This window comes from Diceros bicornis, chromosome 1 (assembly GCF_020826845.1).
Source record: "Diceros bicornis minor isolate mBicDic1 chromosome 1, mDicBic1.mat.cur, whole genome shotgun sequence".
NCBI lineage: Eukaryota > Metazoa > Chordata > Mammalia > Perissodactyla > Rhinocerotidae > Diceros > Diceros bicornis.
The window spans coordinates 81718523-81740884 of record NC_080740.1 but is presented as its reverse complement, the minus strand read 5'-3'; the positions used below and the strand labels follow the sequence as shown (position 1 = coordinate 81740884).

The following is a 22362-nucleotide window of genomic DNA, read 5'->3' as shown; positions in this document are numbered from 1 at the left end:
GGGGGTAGTGCTCGTTATAGGTTCAATCATTATCAGTGACTGTAGTTCCTATATTATTAAGAAAGGTTTAAAGCTGTTGATACCTATAAAGTGTATAAATTGAACTTCATATACCCTCCCTAGCCTTTGACTGAGGCTTTAATGACTTGTTTTTTGTTTGTTTATTTATGTATTGGAAAGGTAATCAAACACGTGGTTTAAAACACAGCTTTTGAATCCAACTCCCTGGATTTGAAATCTGTCTCCACCTCTTCCTATGTCTGTGCCCTTGGATGATTTATTTAATCTCTCTATGCCTCATTTTCCTAATCCACAAGAAAGAGAATAATAATAGTACCCATCTCACAATGTTGTTGTGCACATTAACTGTTAACACAAGCAAAATGCTTAGACTGGCACTTGACATGTAGAAAGTGTTTATAAATGTTAGCCAGGATTTTTTTGTTATTGCTGTTTAATATATCTGAACACAGTGTATTAATCCTGGTGAAGCACAGAAAGCATCCCAGTGCACAGGCACATAAATTTGGAAAAGCAGAGGACAAGTAAAACTTTATGCTCCTAAACCACGGCAGAATGTCTTGTATATCACATTGCTCTACACCCTAACTTCAGGGTCCAAAAGAACAAGCTTGTACAATCTGCCTAGGAACTTGGGCAACCTTTTTTATTCAAACTGGCATCTATTTCACAGGTTAGACTGGGGCTGGGTCTGACCAGGGATCAGACCACTAGTCACTTTTGTCAGATGCATTAACTCTCTGACCACTAGGATGCTATTTAGTGCAGGATTAGTCATTTGCTAATTACTAATTACTCCAGTGGCCACAGATATAAGGTCAGCAATTTTCTCCCTTCACACCAGGAGGATCCAGCATAATAGTGGCCAGACAGGTAATTTGCATTGTCTCTACTTAGGAGAAGAGGCTCACAATAGAAGAAGGCAGATGAGGATTCTGTGTTGAAAGCAAGCAAAGAAGGCACAATTTGATGGGAGCTTCCATAAGCTTCTCAGGGGAACACCCGGCCCATCTCTCCTGCTGATATCTGGCAGGTTCTCACCTTTGATACTTGCAGCTGGCCAGCTGGGGGAACCAGACAAGGTCTGACCCTGGGCCCACATCACGTTCACTGGCTGGCAATTCTTTCCCACTCTGAGCATCTGGAGAGTCATCCAACTGTGTTTGCCAAACTTGCTTGTATGTGAGAAGTGTATTTGTTTTATGATCAGTGTCTTGGGTTTTAAATAAGAATACCACAGGAGATGATCCCACTATGATCCTTGCTAATGTACCTCTAGGCTAATAAGTACCAAGATGATCCTGCTCTTTGATTTCATGAATAAGAAAATAAAATAGGAAATGCATGACATTTAAAAAAATTATTGTTATTACTGAGTGTAAAATTTATTTTAACCCTCTCTGTAGTAGCTGTTTCACGTTGAATGTGCTGCTTGCCAGATTGTATCTCCTGTTCCTCCTCTCCTTAAATATGTGCTTATTTACTTCCTGCAGAGTTCAATTTTAGAACCCATCAAAGTAGATCCACTCAGACTCTGACTACATTTTCATGCATAAATTCATAGATGTCTTCAGAAGGAACTGCACTTGCATATGCAAATACTTTCCAATGCCTTTTCATTTCTACTTTTGGCCTGCACAGTTTTTAATTCATGCAAACACATTACACAAACAAATATGGGCTCAATAACAACACACGGCATGTGTGAATTGTTAATTGCAAAGCTATGAGTTTGATATGGCCAAGCAACTTCCATTATTATCAATGGAGAGGAACAAGATTAAACAGGAAGAATAAAGGTATATTTGAAAATAAAATCCCAAGCACTTGGTATCGTTTTATGTAAATACTAATAAGGGAAAAAGTGACAGGCCAATCCACAATTCAACAATAATCTGGGATCTACAGCTCAGTGCACAATGATCCAGAAGCCAGGATACACCTTTAATGAGACTTAGGAAGAAGAGTCTACATTTCAGCACAGAATCACAAGAAACAAAAATGTAAGCAGCAACACCGTAAATGAAACCAAAAATACAGCAGAAAATGAAAGGCTTTCAACCATGTTGAACGTGCATCACCTTTCAAAATATTTGACTCTTGTACTAGCAATGCTCTTGGAAATAACAGATAGGTGTCCTAATTTTTCATATTGGAAATTTAAGCACTCCTCAATTAATTAAGCTGTGATTCTTCATATTTTTTTTTTCCAATTCCCACTACATGCACTTTGGGGTTGGGTAAGAACTTAATGAAGTAAAACACTTGTTGAAGTTACTCACAGATCAAAGGCATTTGATACAGAGCAATTTTCAAGCAACCCTCCCCCTGTTTGAAATGTGTTTCATTTACATGAAGATAACTCAGAAAATAAGAGTGAAGATTAAAGAAAAATTGTATCCTGCAAGTGTCTACAATTGCAATGGAAACATAATTGTAACCGTTTGCTGATTTTTTTGAATATTCTGTTAAATACAAAAGACGGAGCTAATTAAACCAGAAGTATATGAGAACATGTTTTTTAGAAAAACCACTGGATTGTAGATTTTATATACATATATAAACACTATATATAGTGTTTTCTAAGAAATAAGGAAAAGATAAGTAAGTAACTTAAGGAAGCTAAGAAACCAGGAATGGAATTCCAAGCTGCTATAGACTGAATGTTTCTGACTATCCAAAATTCTTATACTAAAACCTAATCTCCAATGGTATTTGGAGGTGGGGTCTTTAAGAGGCGATTAGGTCATGAGGGTGTAGCCCTCATGAAAGGGTTTAGTGCCCTTATAAAAGAGGCCCCAGACAGCTCCCTCACCCTCTTCAGCTATGAGGACATAAGAAAAGACCACTGTCTATGAACCAGGAAGAGAGTTCTCACCAGTCACCAAATCTGCTGGCACCCTGACCTTGCACTTCCCAGCCTCCAGAACAGTGAGAAATAAATTTCTGTTGTTTATAAGCCACCGGTTTATGGTATTTTGTTATAGCAGCCTGAAAGGACTAAGACACAAGCTGAGGTATCTCATTAGGAATTAAATAAGTTGCAACATTTACTGCCAGGAACATGGAATAAGAAATAAAGAATCAGTGATGCGATATCCTAGCAGGCAGGGCCTTGACCCTTGGCACTGGCAGAGTGACCCTTCCCAGTGTATTCACTATATGTCTGTGCATTCACTTGTAATTTTGCTAAGCTGTTAATGTAAAGCACACACACAGTGAGGCTGGTACACAAAGCGGGAGATGTGGAGCTAGTGAATCAACTGAGCCAGACTGCTTCTCAGCACTGTTTTGCTTTAGTCTACATGTCCATACATTTACAGCAACCCTTGACAAGTGATAACCAAATTCCTCATGGATATTGGACATGAAGAGAATGCCAACTGTCAGTGCTTGGGAGAAAAATATTCTCCCCAAAGAAATCAAAATAGTATGAGAAAATTAAGTTTTGGTGAAAGTAGGAGGGAGAATTATATCAATGGAATTGGGTAATAACATATATGTGTTCACCTCTGTTCTGAAACAGAGAAAGAAAAATGTGTAACTCGGAAGTAACACCACGTTTTTGAGAGGGAAAAAATACATATTATTATAGGGGAAGAGGGCGATGGTCTCGACTATGTTTTAATCAATATACCATTTGTTCAAAGAGAATCTAACTGAGAAGCCCAATGGATAAAGCAGTAGAAATTTGAGCTCCTAGAGGCTCGTGAGTGGACTTCAAGGAGAACAGTTTAAAAACCACAGATAATCTCATGTTTCTCAGGATAGAGATTCATGATTCATGAGGAATCTCCCTTATGGAGCCAAGAGTCTGCTGTCTGTTACATCTGTCAAAACCCACCATGGCGAGTCTCCAAAAGCAACCACCAAATTGTCAAAAAATTTAGTGTCCAGGAAAACGAAGCACTTCTGTAACACCCATAGGAGTTGATATGGGTTGATAAAAGGGATTGTTCTCTTAAACTAAACTCTAACGGGGCGCTTGATGCCGGCATGCTTTGCTCCCAGTTTTCACCAAACTCAGTCATCAACACGCCACAGTGCAAGTCAAGAATGTAAGACAACTCTGAGCAAGTCAGCTAGGTCAACTCTACAAACCTTGTCTCGGAAACTCATCTGACTCCCGGTGAACGAGGTCCGTGACTCGGTTTCCATAGTGCATCCTGCCGTCATGGTCATACGCCTTCAGAGTCTCACTGGAGCTGTAGGACTTCTGCGTGGGCACACGGCAGTCTTCACTGTCCAGGGAAGAACTCGTGTAGCGGCACTCTTTGCCACACCGCCCCCTGGTCAGAGAGCGGTGTCGCCGGTCCTTTACATCCATTATTCCAGATCAGGCAGAACACTAATGCTCTCAGAAAAGTCAGGCCTGAGTTTTGGCACTTGTCACTTTGCCACCTAAAAACATCAAAGGAGAAAACCAAGACCATGATTATAAGAAACGTTGTCTTCAGTTCTCACTCACGCTCTGACTCAGATAAAAGCATAAAAAGGCAAATTTGGTCAGCGCCGCATAATCTCTTTTGCAAATGCTTAATGTATACTTAAACAATCAGCCTAAATAGAAAAACTTGATACAGTAAATTAATTTTCTTGCTGTTTAATTTAATAGATTTGGGAAAAAAGTAATAGCAAAATAACTCATGTTTTGATTTTCTATATGTGCACAAATGACGTGATAAGTCTGTCACTCTAATGTAAGATCTTACTATGAAGCGGTTCAAAGCAAAACTGATTTTATCCTTTTTTAATTACATTTTCTTTTTGCTATAGAAGTGTTAGGGAAAAACAAATATCAAAAACAAAAAAAATAAAAGAAAGGTGTACAAATATATACATACTTTATATATTTTATAGAGGCATAAATATATGCTGCTGATGCTTTGCAATGGTACCAAGTCAATTCGACCCACACAAAATTGCCTAGCTGGGTCTGGAGAATAATATATGGCGTTCTTGGCATGCAAACAATCTTCCTCCAATTTCTTTAATGAGGCTTCAGCAAACTCCTAGTCAGTTTTCTCTCCTCTGCAAATCTGTGTCTTAGATACACCTTGTCACTTCTTTTCCCTAGTCACCTACCAACAGGAGATCCCGCTGACAAGAGGCCTAACTGGCACAACCACCTGATCATAAACCTAAGCCCATCCATACTGTCCCCTTCATTGCTGGGATATCCACTGTGGAAAAGAAAAATGGAGAAGAGCATTGAATACAATAGGTAAGCTGATTGAAAGGAACCTCTCTAACATATGAACTGGCAACCAGAGAGCCCCACAATCTGTCACTTGACATCCTGGGCCTAGAAGTGTATGCCAAACCTCACTCAGAAAACACTAGCCTTCTACCTAGTAAATATGACAAAAACGCTTCGATGCCTCCAAGTTCCAAATAATAGGCTCTTATTGATTTAATTGGCCATGCAAAATAGCATGAATCACAGGGACAGGGCCTGGACAGATGGACAAATATGAATTTTAATTAAATTGGAAAATACAACCCGGAGCCCGGGTAATTTTTCTCCATGCTACCGTTGCTCACTGCCTCCTCAATAGGTCAGAAAATACTTGGGGAGCAGATCTGTACTTCTGAACCCCTCTGCTCATCTTTGGCTATTTACCACACTGTAATGAGATGCCTATGTATACCAAAGGGCTAGCCTGTATACACAGCAATGTGGACAGCCTCTGGCCCAAGAGAGCAGAAGTCAAGTTATCCCTCCCTTGTCTTTTCACACCAAGGGGTCCTTCTGGATTTCAAGAACCCGCCTGTTGACAAATTATCAAATATTACTTGTAATCATGGACAATTTTGTTTGAAAATTGGCAATGAAAAAGAGGGTACACCTGTTATGAACACCAAGCACAGTTGTGCTGCTGCCACAGTCATTTATAAAAAAGCAAATAGTTTCCTGGAGCCTATAGTTCCTGACTCAGGAAATTGGGAAGCACCTTTAAGAGTCACCAGTCAAGATCCTAGGACCGGCTTGAAGGATATGAATAGTCAGTGATGGCATGGATGATTTTGCTGCTGCATAGTCCATTTAAGTGTCTTAACATTGATGCAATTTCTAGATGCCAAATATCCCCTCCTTTAATTTCCAACATGTGCCCTTGACATTTCAGAATCCATATTACAGGCTGGTTAAGAGCATGGCCATTGAGGTCTTGATTGGACAGTAAGCCTATCATGGCCACTGACTATCCAGTGTCTTGTAAAATTAATACTGGCCTTTCAAACTCAGTTTCTCAGTTTGTAAAAATGGAAAATAATAGTATCTACTTCATAGAGTTTTTGTAAAAATTAAAACAGATACTGCAGTAAAGCTCCCAATATGTTGTCTAACACATGGTAGGGGCTCTATAAGAAGTAGGTTTTTTTCTCTTCTGAATGATTAAAATTATTTTTTCTTAGCTAAGTAGTTACAGACTTGCATAAGATAAAGGGTGGAGATAAAAATATAAATCCCCAAAAGTCAAAGTTGTAATTATAAATCTCAATACTTAAACTACACACCAATCAAGGAAGACCTTCAGCACCTACTGAGGATTTATAAGACTGTGTGCACCAACACTGAAGAGCCCCAAGTGGTTTTTAGGGAGACTGGGTGTTTTGAGTGGATTTTATAATTTCCCTCTCTCCTGCTTCACTGTAAGTTTTTACTTTTTAATGTTTTCAGTGTTTCTGACTCATGAAATCCTATCTTCTCTAATTTGCATCATGCTTTGGAAAGTGGGCTGACTTTCTATGTGTGTGTATGTGATTTTATTTTACTTTTTTTAAATCATGCTCTGAGTGGGAGCCTAAAGGCTTATTACCTATTTATAAAGTACAAGAACTTTCGTGTTTAGACATTTTGACGCCTAATTGGGTTGCCCAGTGATCTTTTCCTGCTAAATTCCTCTTTTTTGGCTCTGCCCTTGATAGTTAAGTTTGTCAGCAGTCATCTTTGAATAAATGATACAAATTTATATATAATGAGGTAAAAAATGACAAATCTTAGTCAGGGAAAGCTAATTTCTTAGGGAACTGAGCAGAGTACACACACTGTTGGCCTATAGACATTTTTGCATGTAGCCTGCCAGTTATTTAAAAATTAATTTTCAATATTAAAAGAGACAAAACAGGAGAATTCATATTAAAATCTGGATCTCCAGCTTGTCATGAAAAATTGGGCAGTCTAGAAATTTCTGCTTCCAAGAAGATGGAATAAATGTACTTTTTCCTATTCCTCTATTAAGTACAGCTAAAAATCCTGGACATTGTATATAAAATAAATGTAGGAAGAGTCTGAAAAGTGGAAAGAAGAGGCAGACCAACTAGGGCCCTCAGGACCCAAGGAATAATACTGTGGTGAGTTCCTGGGATTTCTTCTTGCCCTATATATCCTAGACTTGGAGCTAAAGACACCAGAAACCAAGAAACATCAATAGGCACACAATAAAAGCTCCAACAAAAGCTAGCTTCCTCTAGCCAAGGGACTATGAAAAGCACAGCCTAATAAGAGAGAAAACGTTTAGATAGTAACCACCTCACTTTAGCCAAACAACCTGGAAAACACTGTGGCCTCACTCCCCCCTTCGCCAGCAAGAGCCAAGTGGGGAGCCTAGATTTCCACGCTACTGGGGAAGCAACAATGTGCCCCAACCCCAAACAGCGGTTTCAGAGAAGGCTAAGAAGGCAGCCAGGACTTTCACCTCTTCTGGGAAGTAATGAGGCCATGCCTTCCTCATAGGGAGCCTGGCCTTCCACCCCCACTGGGTGATAACAAGATGCCCCTCTCCTCCTCTGCTGGGTGGTGTAGGAGGAGCCTAGTGAGAGTTCGGAGTTTCACTATCTCCCAGTGGTAATGAGTCCTTCCACCCCCTTGTTGATGGTTGTTGGTGTCAGCAGATGCCATGTGGGAAGGAGTAATGAGGCACTCCTATTCCTACTATCCAGTGGAGCTAGAACTTCCCCCAACCCCCAGCTCCTAACAAGGAGCTCCCTGCTCTTGGGTGCTGGCGAAGACTGACTGAGAAACCTGGACTTCTGTCTCAACCTAGCAATAATGAGGTCAGATCCTTCTGACAGACCAGTGTCAGAGGAAACCAGCTAAAATAGAAAGTTTAAATAAGATATAGAATCTCATAACATAATACCCCAAATGTCCAGGTTTCAATTAAAAAAAACCCAACCTGTCATGCCAACAACTAGGAAGATCTCAAATGGAATTAAAAAAGGCAATCAATAGATGCCAACACTGGGATGACGAAGACGTTAGAGTTATTTGACAGATTTAAAAACAGCTTTACAAAATGTTTCAATGAGAAATTATGGACACACTTGAAACAAATGAAAAAATAGAAAGTCTCATCAAAAAAAAAAAAAAAAAACAGATGGGCCGGCCCAGTGGTGCAGGCAGTTAAGTGTGCGCGCTCCGCTTCGGCGGCCCGGGGTTTGCAGGTTCGGATCCCAGGCGCACGCCAAGGCACCGCTTGTTAAGCCATGCTGTGGTGGCATCCCATATAAAGTAGAGGAAGATGGGCATGGATGTTAGCTCAGGGCTAGTCCTCCTCACAAAACAAACAAACAAAAAAAAAACCAGAAAGTCTCAGCAAACAAACAGAAGATATAAAGAAAACTCCAATAGAAATTTTAGAACTGAAAAACAAAATAATCAAAAAACTCAATAGATGGGTTCAAGAGCAGAATGGAGGGATAGAAGAAAGAATGAGGGAAATTGAACAATGGAAAGTACCCAATCTATGCAACAGATTAAAAAATAGACTAAAGAAAAAAAATGAACAAAGCCTCAGGGACTTGTAGAATAATAACAAAGACCTAATTTTTGTGTCCTCAGGAAAGGAGAAAGAGAGAGGGGCTGAGAAAGTGCTAAAACAGCAGCTGAATACTTTCAAATTTGCAAAAGACATAAAGCTATGCATTTAAGAAGCTGAGCAAAGCTCAAACAGGATAACTTCAAATGCATCCATATCAAGACATATCATAGTCAAACTTCTGAAAACTTAAGACAAAGAAAATCCTGAAAGCAGTGAGAGAAAAATGACACCTTACCTATTGGGGAAAGCAATTTGAATGAAAGTGGATTTCTCATCAGAAACCATGGAGGCCAGAAGAAAATGGCACAACATTTTTCAAGTGCTGAAAGAAAAGAACTTTCAATGCAGAAACCTATATCCAGTGAAAATATCCTTACAGAATGAAGGAGAAAACAAGACATTCTCAGACGAAGGAAAACTAAGAGAATTTATAACCAGTAGATTTATTCTAAAAGAATAGTTCAAAAATTAGTTCTCTGAAACAGAAAGGAAACAATAAAAGGAGAAATTTTGGAACAACAGGAAGGAAGAAAAAACATAGCAAGCAAAAACATGAGTAAACGCAATATACTTTCTCCTTTTGAGTTTTCCAAATTATTTTTGATGGTTGAAGAAAAAATTATAACACTGTCTGATGAGGTTCTAAAGGTATGTGGAGGACATAATTTAAGAAATTATATTATAAGTGGCGGAGGATAAAGGGACATAAAGGGAGGTAGGGTTTCCACAATTCACTCGAACTGGTAAAATGACGAAGCAGTAAACTGTGTAAAAAGGCTATACAAAGAGATGCACTCAAAAACACTAGAGACAAATCAAAATGGAGTTCAAAAAAATGTTTATTAGCCCGTAGGAAAGTAGGAACAAGAAAATAGAGAAATGAAAAATAAAGAGAACAAGAGAATTGATAGAAAACAACAAGTAAAATGGCAGACATAAGCCCTAAAATAGCAATAATTATATCAAATGCAAGTGGTCTACGTATAGAAATTGAAAAACAGAGATCCACAGAGTCAATTAGAAAATATGACCCAACTCCATGTTGTCAACAAGAAAGTCACTTTAAATATAACAAGAGAGACATGTTGAGAGTAAAAATAAGGAAAAAGATAATACCGTCATGTGCTGCATAATGCCATTTTAGTCAATGACGGACTGCAAATATGACAGTGGTCCTGTAGGATAAGGATCATATAGCCTAGCTGTGTAGTAGGCTATACTATCTAGGTTTGTGTAAGTACACTCTGTGATGTTCACACAATGATGAAATTCCCTAAGACGCATTTCTCAGAATGTATCTCCATCATTTAGCGATGCATGACTGCACAAACATTAATCAAAAGAAAGCAGGATTGACTATATTAATATTAGATAAAGTGGACTTCATAGGCAAAGAAAATTACCAGAGACAGAGAGGGGCATTATATAATGATGAAAGGATCAACTCTCCAAGAAGAAATAGCAACTCTAAATATGTATGTACCCAAAAACAGGGCTGCAAAATATGTGAAGCAAAAAATGGTAGAACTGAAAGAAAAAAGAAACAAAGTCACAATTATAGTCGGACGTTCCAACACCAGAGTCTCAACAATTGATAAAATGACTAGACAGAAAATCAAGAAGGATACAGAAGAACCCTAAAACACATCAACCAGCAGGGTCTACTCAACATTCATAGAACGTTCCTCCCAACAACAGCAGATTATAAATCCTTCTTAAGTGCCCATGGGACATATACCAAGACAGAACATAGCCTGGACCATAAAACAAACCTCAAAAATTTTAAAAGAATTGAAATCATACAGAATATGTTCTCTTACCATAATGGAATCAAACCTGAATCAATAACAGAAAGATAAGAAGAAAATCTACAAACACTTGAAAACGAAACCATAGTTTCCTAAATAACTCATGGGTAAAAGAAGTAGTCTCAAGCAATATCAAAATACACATTAAAGTATATTGAAGAAAAATGAAAATACATCAAAATTTGTGATAAACTGCTAAAGCAATGCTGAGAGGAAAGTTTATGGAACGAAATGTATCCATTGGAAAACTGGAAAAGTCTCAAATCAATAATCTAAGCTTCCAATTCAAGAATCTAGAAAAAGAAAAAAATAAACCCAAAGCAAGAAGAAGGAAGGAAATAATGAAGAGCCAAATTCAATGAAATTAAAAACAGAAAAACAATACAGAAAAGCAATGAAACAGCTCGTTTCTTTGTAAAGATCAGTAAGATTGACAAATCTCTGGTAAGACTGACAAAGGAAAAAAAGACACAAATTACTCATATCAAGAATGAAATGGGATATCACTAGAGGCCCTGACGGCATGAACAAGATTTTTATAGAATATTACAAAGAAATCTACAAAAATAAATTTGACAACTAAGATGAAATGGACCAACTTCTCAAAAAACTCAGAGTATCACAACTCACCCAATATGAAACGCATCATTTGAATAACTTTGTAACTATTAAGGACATTTAATTTGTAATTGTAAAACTCACACACACACAAATCTCCAGGCCCAGATGATTTCATTACAGAATTCTATCAAATGTTTAAAGAAGAATTAACATCAATTCTACAAAATCTCTCTCAGAAAATAGTAGAGGAGAGAGCACTTTACAATTAATTTTATGAAGCTACTATTACTTTGATACCAAAACCAGACAAGCATGGTACAAAAAAAAAAAAAATTAAAGACCAATATTCCCCATGAATATAAATGCAAAAATCCTTAATTAGCACATACAATTCAACAATACATAAAACGAATTATACACCATAACCAAATGGGGTTTATCCTGGGGATGCAGAGATGGCCCAATATTGAAAAATCAATCAATATAATCCATCATATTGCCAGGCTAAAGAAGCAAAATCACACAATAATAATCAATACAGAAAAAGCATTTGGCAAAAATATACATCTACTCATGATAAAAACTCCTGGAAAAATAGGAATAGAGGGAACTTCCTCAACTTGATAAAGAGCTTCAACAAAAAAACCTACAGCTAACATTGTACTTTCTGGCGAAAGACTAGATGCTTCTCCCTAAGAATGGGAACATATATCTGATCTCATCACTCTTATTCAACATAGTGCTGGAACTTCTAGTCAGTGCAATAACACAGGAAAGGGAAATAAAAGGCATACAGAGCAGAAAGAAGACATATCATCCTTATTTATAGATGAAATGGTTGTCTATGCAAAAAATCCCAAGAAAACTCCTAGAACTGATACAGTGAGTTCAGGGACGTCATAGGATATAAGATAAACATACAAAAATCAATTGCTTTTCAATTTACTAGCAATGAACACATGGATACCAGAATGCAAAATACCATACTATTTACAATCTTTAAAAAAAAGAGAGAGAAATACTTAGATGTAAGTCTAACAAAACATGCACAGAAATTGTATGTTGAAAACTACACAACACTGATGAAAGAAATTAATGATCTAAATAAAGGGAGAGACATGCGTTTACGGATTGGAAGAATCAACATAGTAAAAATATCAATTCTCCCCAAAATTGATATATATTTTGAATAAAATGTTTATCAAATCCCAGCCAAAATTTTATAAATATAGACAAGATTATTCTAAAGTTTATATAGAAAAGAAGAGGAACTGGAATAGCTAAAATAATTTTTAAAAAATAAGAAGAAAGTAGGAGGAATCAGTCTACCCAATTTTAAGACTTATTATGTAGCTACTGTAATCAAGACTATGTGGTACTGGCAGAGAGATAGACACATGTAAAGTAAGGGATCAGAATAGAGAACCCAGATACTATAAAAAATATGCCCAACTGATTATTTTAAAAGATGCAAAAGCAATTCAATGAAGGTAAGATAGCATTTTCAACAAATGGTCCTGGAATGATTGGACATCCATAGGACAAAAAAAAAAAAGAGAAACGAAAAAGACCCTTGACTTAGTTTCATACGTACAAAATGAACTCAAATGGATCCAATGATTTAAATATAAAACTTTTAGAAAAGGTTTAGAAAAAACTATAAAATTTTCAGAATAAAAAGGAGAAAATTTTGAGACTTGACACCAAAAGCATAATCCATAAAATGAAAAATTAATAAATTGAACTTCATTAAAATTAAACACATTTGCTCTACAAAATACCCTGTTAAAAGGATAAAAGGACAATATACAGACTGAGAGAACCTCTTTGCAAAATATATTATCTGATAAAAGACAAATATTGAGAATATATAAATATTTCTCAAAACTAAACTGTAAAAAGCCAAAAAATTCAATTAGAAAATAGGCAAAAGACATGAAGCAACATTTCACCAAATAGGACATACAAATGACAAATAAACACATAAAAAGATGCTCAACATCATTAGCCATTAGAGAAACGCACATTAAAATCACAATGAGCTATTAACAGACTTGTCAGGATGGCTAAAATAAAAAAAAAAATAGTGATAACACTAAGTACTGGCAAGGATGTGGAAAAACCGGTCCAGATTGCTGGTCCAGATGTAAAATGGCACAGCCACTTTGGAAAACAGTTGAACAGTTTTTAAAAACACTAAATGTGCAACAACCATATGACCCAGCAATTGCCCTGCTGGACATTTATCCCAGAGAAATAAAAACCTGTGTTCACACAAAAACCTGTACGTGAAGGTTTATAGTAGAATGTTCATTCATAATAGCCCCAAACCGGAAACAACGCAGAAGTTCTTCAAGGAGTGAATGGTTCAACAAACTCTGATATACCCATGACATGAAATATTGCTCTGCAATAAAAAGGAAGGAACTACTAATATACACAAAAACCAGTGTGAATCTCCAGAGAATAATGCAGAGTGAAAAAAAAGCGAATCCCAAAGGTTACATACTGGATGCTCTATTTATATAACATTCTTGAAATGACAAAATTATAGAAATGAGAACAGCTTAATGGTTGCCAGGGTTAAGGAGGGTGTGAGGGTGTGAGGGGAGTGTGTATGGCTATGAACAGACAACATGAGGAGTCCTGCGGTGATGGAAACGTGCTACATGTCGGCTGTGTCAATGTCAATATCCTGGTTGTGATATTGTACTACAGTTTTGCAAGACGTTGCCACTGGTGGAACTACAGGGTACTATGGGACATTTCTGTATTACTTCTTGAAATTGCACATGATTCTACAGTTATATCAAAGTAAAAAGCTTAAGTTTTTAAATTTTAATCAGACAATCCAGCAACCCTGGGCTCAAACTTCATTATGAAAACAAATGCCTAATCTGGGAGGCCATTCACAATTTTAAACTATGTACACGTGCTCCTCATTATCATTATCATCATCATCATCATCATTTGATTTTATAGCCACTCTGCTTCATTTATTTGAACACCCCACTTGACCGATATAGGCCATTATATTTGTGACTTTGGTATAAAGAAGAAAGAAACACTGTTGCAGCTCTGGAAAGGATCACAAAGAGCCAGTTACAGTATAAGCAGCAGCATTTGCCAATATATTTTTCTTCTTAAAACAATTCTAAAATAATAGGATATTGGTCTTAATCCGAATATGGCTAAACATCCATCCTTTATCTAATAAAATGCATTTATTACCTACTATGGACAAGCGCTCTTTGCATACTTGTCCTTGAAAGTGAAGGTCAACAATTCATGCGGGGAAATGCAAGTTTAGAGACTGATTTTTAAAAGTAATTAAAATTGCCTTCAAGCAGTAGGAAAGAGGATAACCAAAATTATAAATCTTTTCCCCAAGCCTCTGCCTTTTCCGGCACTGACAAATGGCAATCACTGGATGGCAATGCCTCTGCCAGCTCGTTACTGCTATGCTGAGGCTTTATTCTGTTACATTCCACATTTCCTCCCTTGAAGAGTGTTCACACTGCTTTTTTCATCAGTTGCCTAAGTGGGTTCCATCACTTTAGCAGAACAGACTACAGAAATCTTGCCTGCAAGCCTTTGTCTAATTAACTAATCCTATGAGCTGTAACACTATTCACTATTAACTTTTCAGATTATCCTACTACTTAAGGGAGTTGAATTGTTAATCATTGACAGCCCATTTGAGATGTGTGCGTATGTGTGTTATTGTATATGTCAGTGTACCTGTGTGTGTAAATAAGTGCATGAATGATGCATCAGTGAATTTTAGGCACATCCAATGGAGAGCTACTGTTTCCGGGTTATAACTAACACTGCAGGCAGTTGGTTAAGCTTGCCTCACCCTCATCATTGGTCTTTGATCACACCCGGGGCATTGTTTCATTGTACTTGAATATTTGTATCTTATAAACTGACTGCAGATCTTTGGGAGGTACGGTACCAGGAAAGCCAGCCATTTCCAGATGCCCACACGGATTGGAACTCTGTCAGTTCTGAATATAGGTCACCTTTCTGGTGGCCACCTTCCTCCCCCACTTCAAATTATGACAAAACATTGAAGAAGTTTGTCTAGAAGGGAATAGGCAAAGAGTCAGTACAGGTGAATCAAACGTTCCTGTTTCCTAATTTGAGCTGATGCCAGATATTTTAGAAATCTAATAAAAAGTTTCATTATATGAGCATGTTTGTAGATTAAAAATATATATTGTTAAAAGCTCAATCAGAAAGCTCCTGTAGAACATCTTTTTTCCTTCTGATGACACATTAATTGCATTGCCTACTTGTTTCTTAAATACTGCAGGTGACATGTTTCTACAGTTAAAAAGATGTAATGGATACTGCATGGTCCCTTTATCCTTAACTCCTCTGCAAGCTCTGCCTATTACCAAAAGCAGAAATGCTAAGTCAACCTAAAAACACTGTATTCACAGATTCCTTTCCTATGTATTAGAACTCTTCCATGAAAGTGATTTATTTTAAAACCTTGAAAGCACCAAATGAAATGTGATACAGAATGCCATGTATAAGAGAGGGAGAAGCTGAGACAGGGGAGGGAGATAGAGTCTCAGCCACTTGGCCTTCCCCCGCCCCCAAGTAGGGCTCTGATCGACACAGTGTGGAAATCAGAGTGTGTACTCAAAGATTTCCAGTCTCTCCTCTTAGAAACATTTAAGAACAAGTCTGAACATAGATACACTCCAAAATATCTAGAGACAGAAAATCCCTGTAACCTCTGGGTGGACCAAGAAAATCTGGTTTAAAATCTACAAAAGTAGAAGATAGTGCCCTAGTAATTTAATGCACTAGTAAATAAGAGGTCAAAGACAATTTGCTTTCTGTTCCCCAGTGCTGTTATATTGATATGTCTGGGGATAAAAAGCCAGCTCTGGTTAATGTCCAGAGCAAGAAAGGATAAGCAAATTCACAATTGTATTTTGCTCTCTAGCTTCAGAGCTGCATGTTGCTGCCTTTTAGAATCTGTTAGGGTCCCTGGAGCCATTTGCACAGGAAATGGTGAGAACAGAACCAGGATCCGCTGTTTATGAATTTTATGAATTGTGAAATTGTGAAATGCAGCGAGATTTCTATGAGCTAGAAGTCCCAATGATCAAAAGCCACATGCACCCTACAAATCTAGATATTTGCCATCATAGTGCAAGCTTGTGTGTTTGCGTATATTCTTATTTGAACAGCAATGAGAAGTCAAAAGTCTATGTTAGATTGGTATTAAGTCTAATTCCATGCCGTTTTTCCCCTTCTCCAGTCCAAACATTTTAACATTCAAGAAAGTCAGCATGGTTACACCTCCTGCTAAAATTTCAATATGAAATGTGGAAGTTTACTGAAGCCTTTGCCTCCTCAGCTCCACCTTCCCCACACGCAGGCCCCTCTGCTCTCCTCCCATTTTCCTACGTGCCTCCTGAGATCAGGAGCCGAACAGATGGCTGTACCTTAGGCACTGGCTAAGTTACCGTAACCAGAAAGACAGTCCCTCCCTTCTCCTCCTCCCCACCATGCAGAGCTCAGAGAGGCAGTAGAGCAGGAGCGTGAGCCTGCAGCCTCAAAGCCTAATGAAGGAAAGAACTGCACACCTTCTTCTCACCCCATTGAGTGTGCTCCTCTCGTACATGAGACTGAAAGTAGCGCCAGATAATCAGAGGGAGTGGGGGGCGTTGGACCACAGGCTTCTAGGCAAAACATTCAAGTCAAAATCATTGTCAAGGTAAGCTCCCGTTTAATGAATGCCTACAAAGTGCCAGGCCTTGAGTTAGGATTCTTATGTAAGTTATCACTAATTGCACAATCCTGCAACACAGGTATCCTTATGTATGTTTTAGAGATGGGGAAATGGAGACTCAGGGAGGTTAAGGGACTTGCTAAACTCTACACACCTAATAACTGTTCATGCTGAGATTGGGAATGAGAGCTGACTCCGAGGCCTGCCTTCATTACAAAAATAGTGACTCAGAGAAAAGGGCAGTCTTAGAACATTCTGTCATGTCCTTTTTGGTCACTGGATTTGTAACTGTCTGAGAATCTAATCTCCTAATCCAATGCAGTTCCCTCATGAAAGTCACTAACGACATCAGAAAACATCCGATCAGTTGACCAGTATATGCAAGCGTCTCTTATGATATAGCATAAACAATGGAAACCAAGGAGAGAGATACCATGAAAAATCTCATGAAGAGTTGAGAAGGATAGGTCCCACTTTCCACATCTGGAAAATGAGGATAAGACGCCTACTTCGAAGTGTTAATGTGAGACTGTCAAATTGGCACATGTGAATCATCTAAAAATAGATGCTCAAATTGTGACAGACTTCACCACCACCACCATCATCCTCATCACTACCATCAATTGTCAATATGATCTAGCCATGGAAAATTGCAATAGCTATTACTTAGTGATACCCAAAGTACAAGTTAAGTACCACTGTTCCAAATAATACCTGTTAGGGTGCTGCATTTCCAAGCTCTAAAGAGTTACCATTGTAGCACTTTCTTAGGATGGACACACAGATACAAATATCCTCATTTGGTATTCAACCTTTGCTGTGTGAAACAGTTTCACTAACACTGAAAATCTGAAACTGAGATGTTTTAACAATATCACCCATTCCTTAGCAAATCAGATGCACTTTGCCCTGTATTTTAAATAGAACATATTAAGTTCATCATAGAAATGATAACACATGATAAGGAGACAATGACATGAAAAGGATTAACTGTTTATAATTAACTCACTATCTGTTCAGAAAGGTAGATCCTGGTAGATCTGGAACTGGAACTGGAAATTCTATTGTTTGCTAGAACTAAAATGTTGGATATGGAGATGTAGGATTTGAGGAATTAGGATGGGTCTAAATTACTCTGCAAAATAAACAGAGATGTAGAAAAGTCTTAAGAGAGCAGGTAAGTGCAGGAACCAGAGAAATTTAGACATCATGTGGAAAAGGATATAAAAGAGCCATATTCAGAAAGGGAGAGAGAGAATGGGTGGAGAATGGAGATATCCACTGAAGACTTGCAGAGTAGAATGCTAACTAGGCAATTTCAACTCTTTGTGCTCCAAGCCTTCACCTAAAAACAGACTGGGGGCAGGCGTTCACAGCACAATCTACATTCATTGTTTTGTATGAATTTTAGTGCATGTGTATGTGAGGATGGAGTCAATATTTTCTACCTATTATTTTGCTATTATGAGAAAGCAGATAAGACTCATTGAAGACTTACTTCAATGATGATACCACTCCAGAAAGGGATGGATAACAAGGAGAGCATTTTGCTGTGTAACTGAGATGCTTCTTGAGGGCAGGGACCTTGTCTCCTGCTAGTAACCTATCTCCAGGAGCTGGCAGAGAACCTGCCATTAAAGAGCACCCAATAAAGCTTTGTTAAAAATAGCTGAGCATTTATATCAAGGCATCTAAATAAAAAAATGAGAAAAAACATTTAAGAGGCCATTTTTGTCTTTCTTAGTGTTTAACTGTGCTGAACATATTTTTCAAGTCTATTGTTAATTTGCAGATTTACATAATAATTTTCATACAAATTTTGTGACATATTTCCTCCTGCTTTGTCAAACAAATATAATGTAAGTGTTCTCTTTCAAGATAGCCTCTGCTTCCTTAACTAGGAAACAAAGTATAAATACTGCCAACTGTTTGGAAAATTCTAAAATAGTACACCAAGAACAGGAGCTGGTCCCTGATATGACATGAAGTCAGAATCAGTGGCCTACCTTTAAAACATCTTTCTGTTTTGGAAAGTATGTACTGAGGCCCAGTGTGATGATATATCAAGAGTCAACATGGGCCGGCCCTGTGGCTTAGTGGTTGGGTGCGCGCGCTCCGCTGCTGGCGGCCCGGGTTCGGATCCCGGGCACGCACTGATGCACCGCTTCTCCGGCCATGCTGAGGCCGCATCCCACGTGCAGCAACTGGAAGGATGTGCAGCTATGACATGCAACTATCTACTGGGGCTTTGGGGGGGAAAAATAAATAAATAAAATCTTTAAAAAAAAAAAAAAAGAGTCAACAAACACGTCTGTAAAGATCCAGGGAGTAAAATTTTTTTCCACATCATAGGGTCTGTGGCAACTACTCAACTCTGCCACTGTAACACAAAAGCAGCCAGAGAAAATACTTAAATGAATGGGCATGTCTGCATTCCAATAAAATCTTATTTATGAAAACAGCCAGAGAGCCGGATTTGACCCTCAGGCCACAGTATGCCAACCCTTGCTACAGGTAAATAGGGAGCCACCAAAAGCTAGAAGTTTGAAATTCTGGCCACTTACTAGCTTCAAGCTAACCAAAGATCTCCCAGAAAAAGAGGACTTCCTTACCAGAAACTTTGTGACAATGCTGAATTAACATAAACAACTCGTTCCTGGTGAAAAGGTGTGGGAGCAATAACTAGTACAATATAAGTAGAGCAAAATGCCTGTATTTAGGAGGTTGCTGATTTGAAATTGATACAGTTTCTTAGGCTACAACCAAAGCTGTGTATCTATTGAGAAGACAGACTTGTAGTTAACTGCTTTTGTGACAACAGTTTGAATTTGACCTTTCTGCATAATGTGTATTTAGTTCTTGCCTGACTGCTCCTACTAATTATTATTTGCCAATTATTTTCTGGCATTGAGGTTTGTCAGTGAATATTAGAAGCACCAATGATGATATCAAATTATTTATTTTCTTACATCACTCTTTCTCCTGTTTTTATGTCTCTATATCTTATTTTGCATGTATAAGATAGAAGATGGTAATTCATTGACCAAATGACCAAAACTGTTGATAGTTCAAGTTTCAAGATCCAGAAGAACACAAACCTCCAGGAAAAAAGCTCATATTCATTCTGGCTGAAAAACGTACTTATCAAGAAGTAAGGAATGAGAATTTGGGTGATAGCTTACAAGTTCATTTATACAAATCTTCATTAAAAGGACTCTTTGTAGCCTGGGCTTACTATCGTAGTTTGCTTGTAAATCAAAAGGTGATATGAAAGAGAAGATTAGAAAATGCAGAACCCAATACAAAATTTTGTGCAAATTTAAAAATAACTCAATAACATCAATTTCAAAATTACGTACTTGCATCCCTGCATTTCCTAGTGATCCCTCAAGGTATACCGTTATATTTTTACAGCCATTAGCACTGCCATTCACCAGAAACATAATGCTGCAATCACTCAGAGGTTCAAGGAAATGAAAGTCTCTCACATTTGCCTACTACCCTCCGTTGTCTAATATAGTATCAAATGTTACAACAGTGTAAACTCTTCCATACGTGCGGAGAAAAGCCGCTGCGGGAGACAGCTGTGATGAACTGCCTGAAATAGAGAGGTAGCTTCTGATTTTTGAGAGGGGAATGTTCCCTCCCAAAGCAATTACCAACATCCCTCATGCTAGGAAATGTTTGTGTTCTAGTACAACTTCCTGGAAAGTGAATATGGCTTCTTCCCTGCCTTTGATTATAAAAATGGAGGGTTACTCTGGTGGGGGAAAGAATAAAGGCTCAAAGTAGTCATCACAACCCTATTTTCAAAAAACATACACTCTTTAAATCCCGGAAATGAAAAAGAAACTCAGGCTTGATAAATTAATATTGGCCCTCCATAGAGGTTGCTAAAAACCCAAGTAGTCAGGATTGTTGGGAACAACAGTGGCTTAGAACCCAAATCACAAATGGATGTGCAAACAAAAGAAGGGTACACACCAGAAGCAAATGTCAGTCAGATCCTATCAAACGCCTTCCCCGATTCACCAGCAGGATAGAGGGCAATTTTCTATGAGGGCTCAAATACAACTTCATAACACTTTATGGAAACAGCAGGATTTTAAAAAAGTAACAGGTTGATTTGGCCAGCAGGACCAGTCGATGACACAGAGTAGAGGCAACAATTCAAAATATATTGAGGGATAAACAGATAGAGCAACATGTTTCCTATAAACCACAATTGAAGAGACTGCAGAGGGGATGAGACTGTCCCTACTTGTGAAAGGTGATTCATGTATCACAGGATATCACATTTTATGATTTGGCATGACTTTTATCCAGAATTATCATTAATATACGTTCCTGGATATCTGAAAACTTTTATTTATATGAATGGAAATGTCCCAACCTCTGCACCATGCAAAGGAATTCATATTTGCTATCTCTTTAAACAACACAACAACCATTTTATTTAGGTACCCTATCCCCATTTTACAGATGAGGAATAAAATAAAGAAGCTTGGCTGGAGACTCATAAAGGCACTAGAAGCTGGATGTGAATCCAGATACGTGGTTTTAAATCCAGATTTCACCAACAAATGCCATCTCTTTTTGTTTCTCTTCCACATATTCTATTATTTTTTAACAACAGGTTAAATTTCTACAACATGAGAAATGACCTCAAAGTTCAAGAACTTAGAAAGTACGCTATGGACAGCTACCTCTCAGTATTATCTAAATTTTGGAAAATTAAATTTTATCTCTAGTAAGAAGACACTTCAAAAATAAATGAGTGATTTTCCAACTCTTAATCAAAGTTAAATTCCATGACCTCTCTTTCTGTGTTAACCCCCCTTCCCTTATACCCAAGTGTTTTTATGTGATTTGATAAAAAATTAAATTTGAATTAAAATTCATTCCAGGGGAATTTTGCACTTCTCCTTGAGATGATTAGTGACAATTTGCAATCTCACAATCATGATAAATGATCGTTGTAATAAGGAGATGCTGACAGGAGAGGCTCAATTGGTTGAAGCAGGAAAAGAGTCAGACATTCCATAACTGGGACTCTCTCCATTCAGTCCCTGCGCTTTCTCACTTAACAAGCACTGTGCACCTCCAAAGAAGTAGAAACTATGCTGACTGTGGTGCACAGAAAACAAGTAAGACACAGACTCTGTTCCAAGGATCTCACCTACTTCTTGGAAGCCAAAATCCAAGCACAGGTAATTAATGTAAGTTCATGGCAATGTCAGTGCCATGAGCAAGTTCACATAGTGACCATATTGGAAAAGTTATCCAATCCCCACCTCTGCAGTTTGATTGGAACAAGAGTGAGCACATGACACAAGCTAGGCCAATCAGAGTATCTTCTGCAGGAATATGGAACTATTTGGAGGTAATCAGA

At 37.9% G+C, this 22362-nt stretch overlaps 1 long non-coding RNA gene across 1 annotated transcript in view; it reads right to left on the bottom strand.

Annotated features, from left to right (window-relative positions):
- Positions 1 to 4128: 4128 nt before the first annotated feature.
- LOC131408620 (uncharacterized) overlaps positions 4129 to 22362 on the bottom strand; it is a 352918-nt gene continuing 334684 nt past the window's right edge. Inside the window, exon 3 of the long non-coding RNA XR_009220797.1 lies at positions 4129 to 4422. This is a non-coding gene — a long non-coding RNA (uncharacterized LOC131408620). The remainder of the gene's footprint in view (positions 4423 to 22362) is intronic.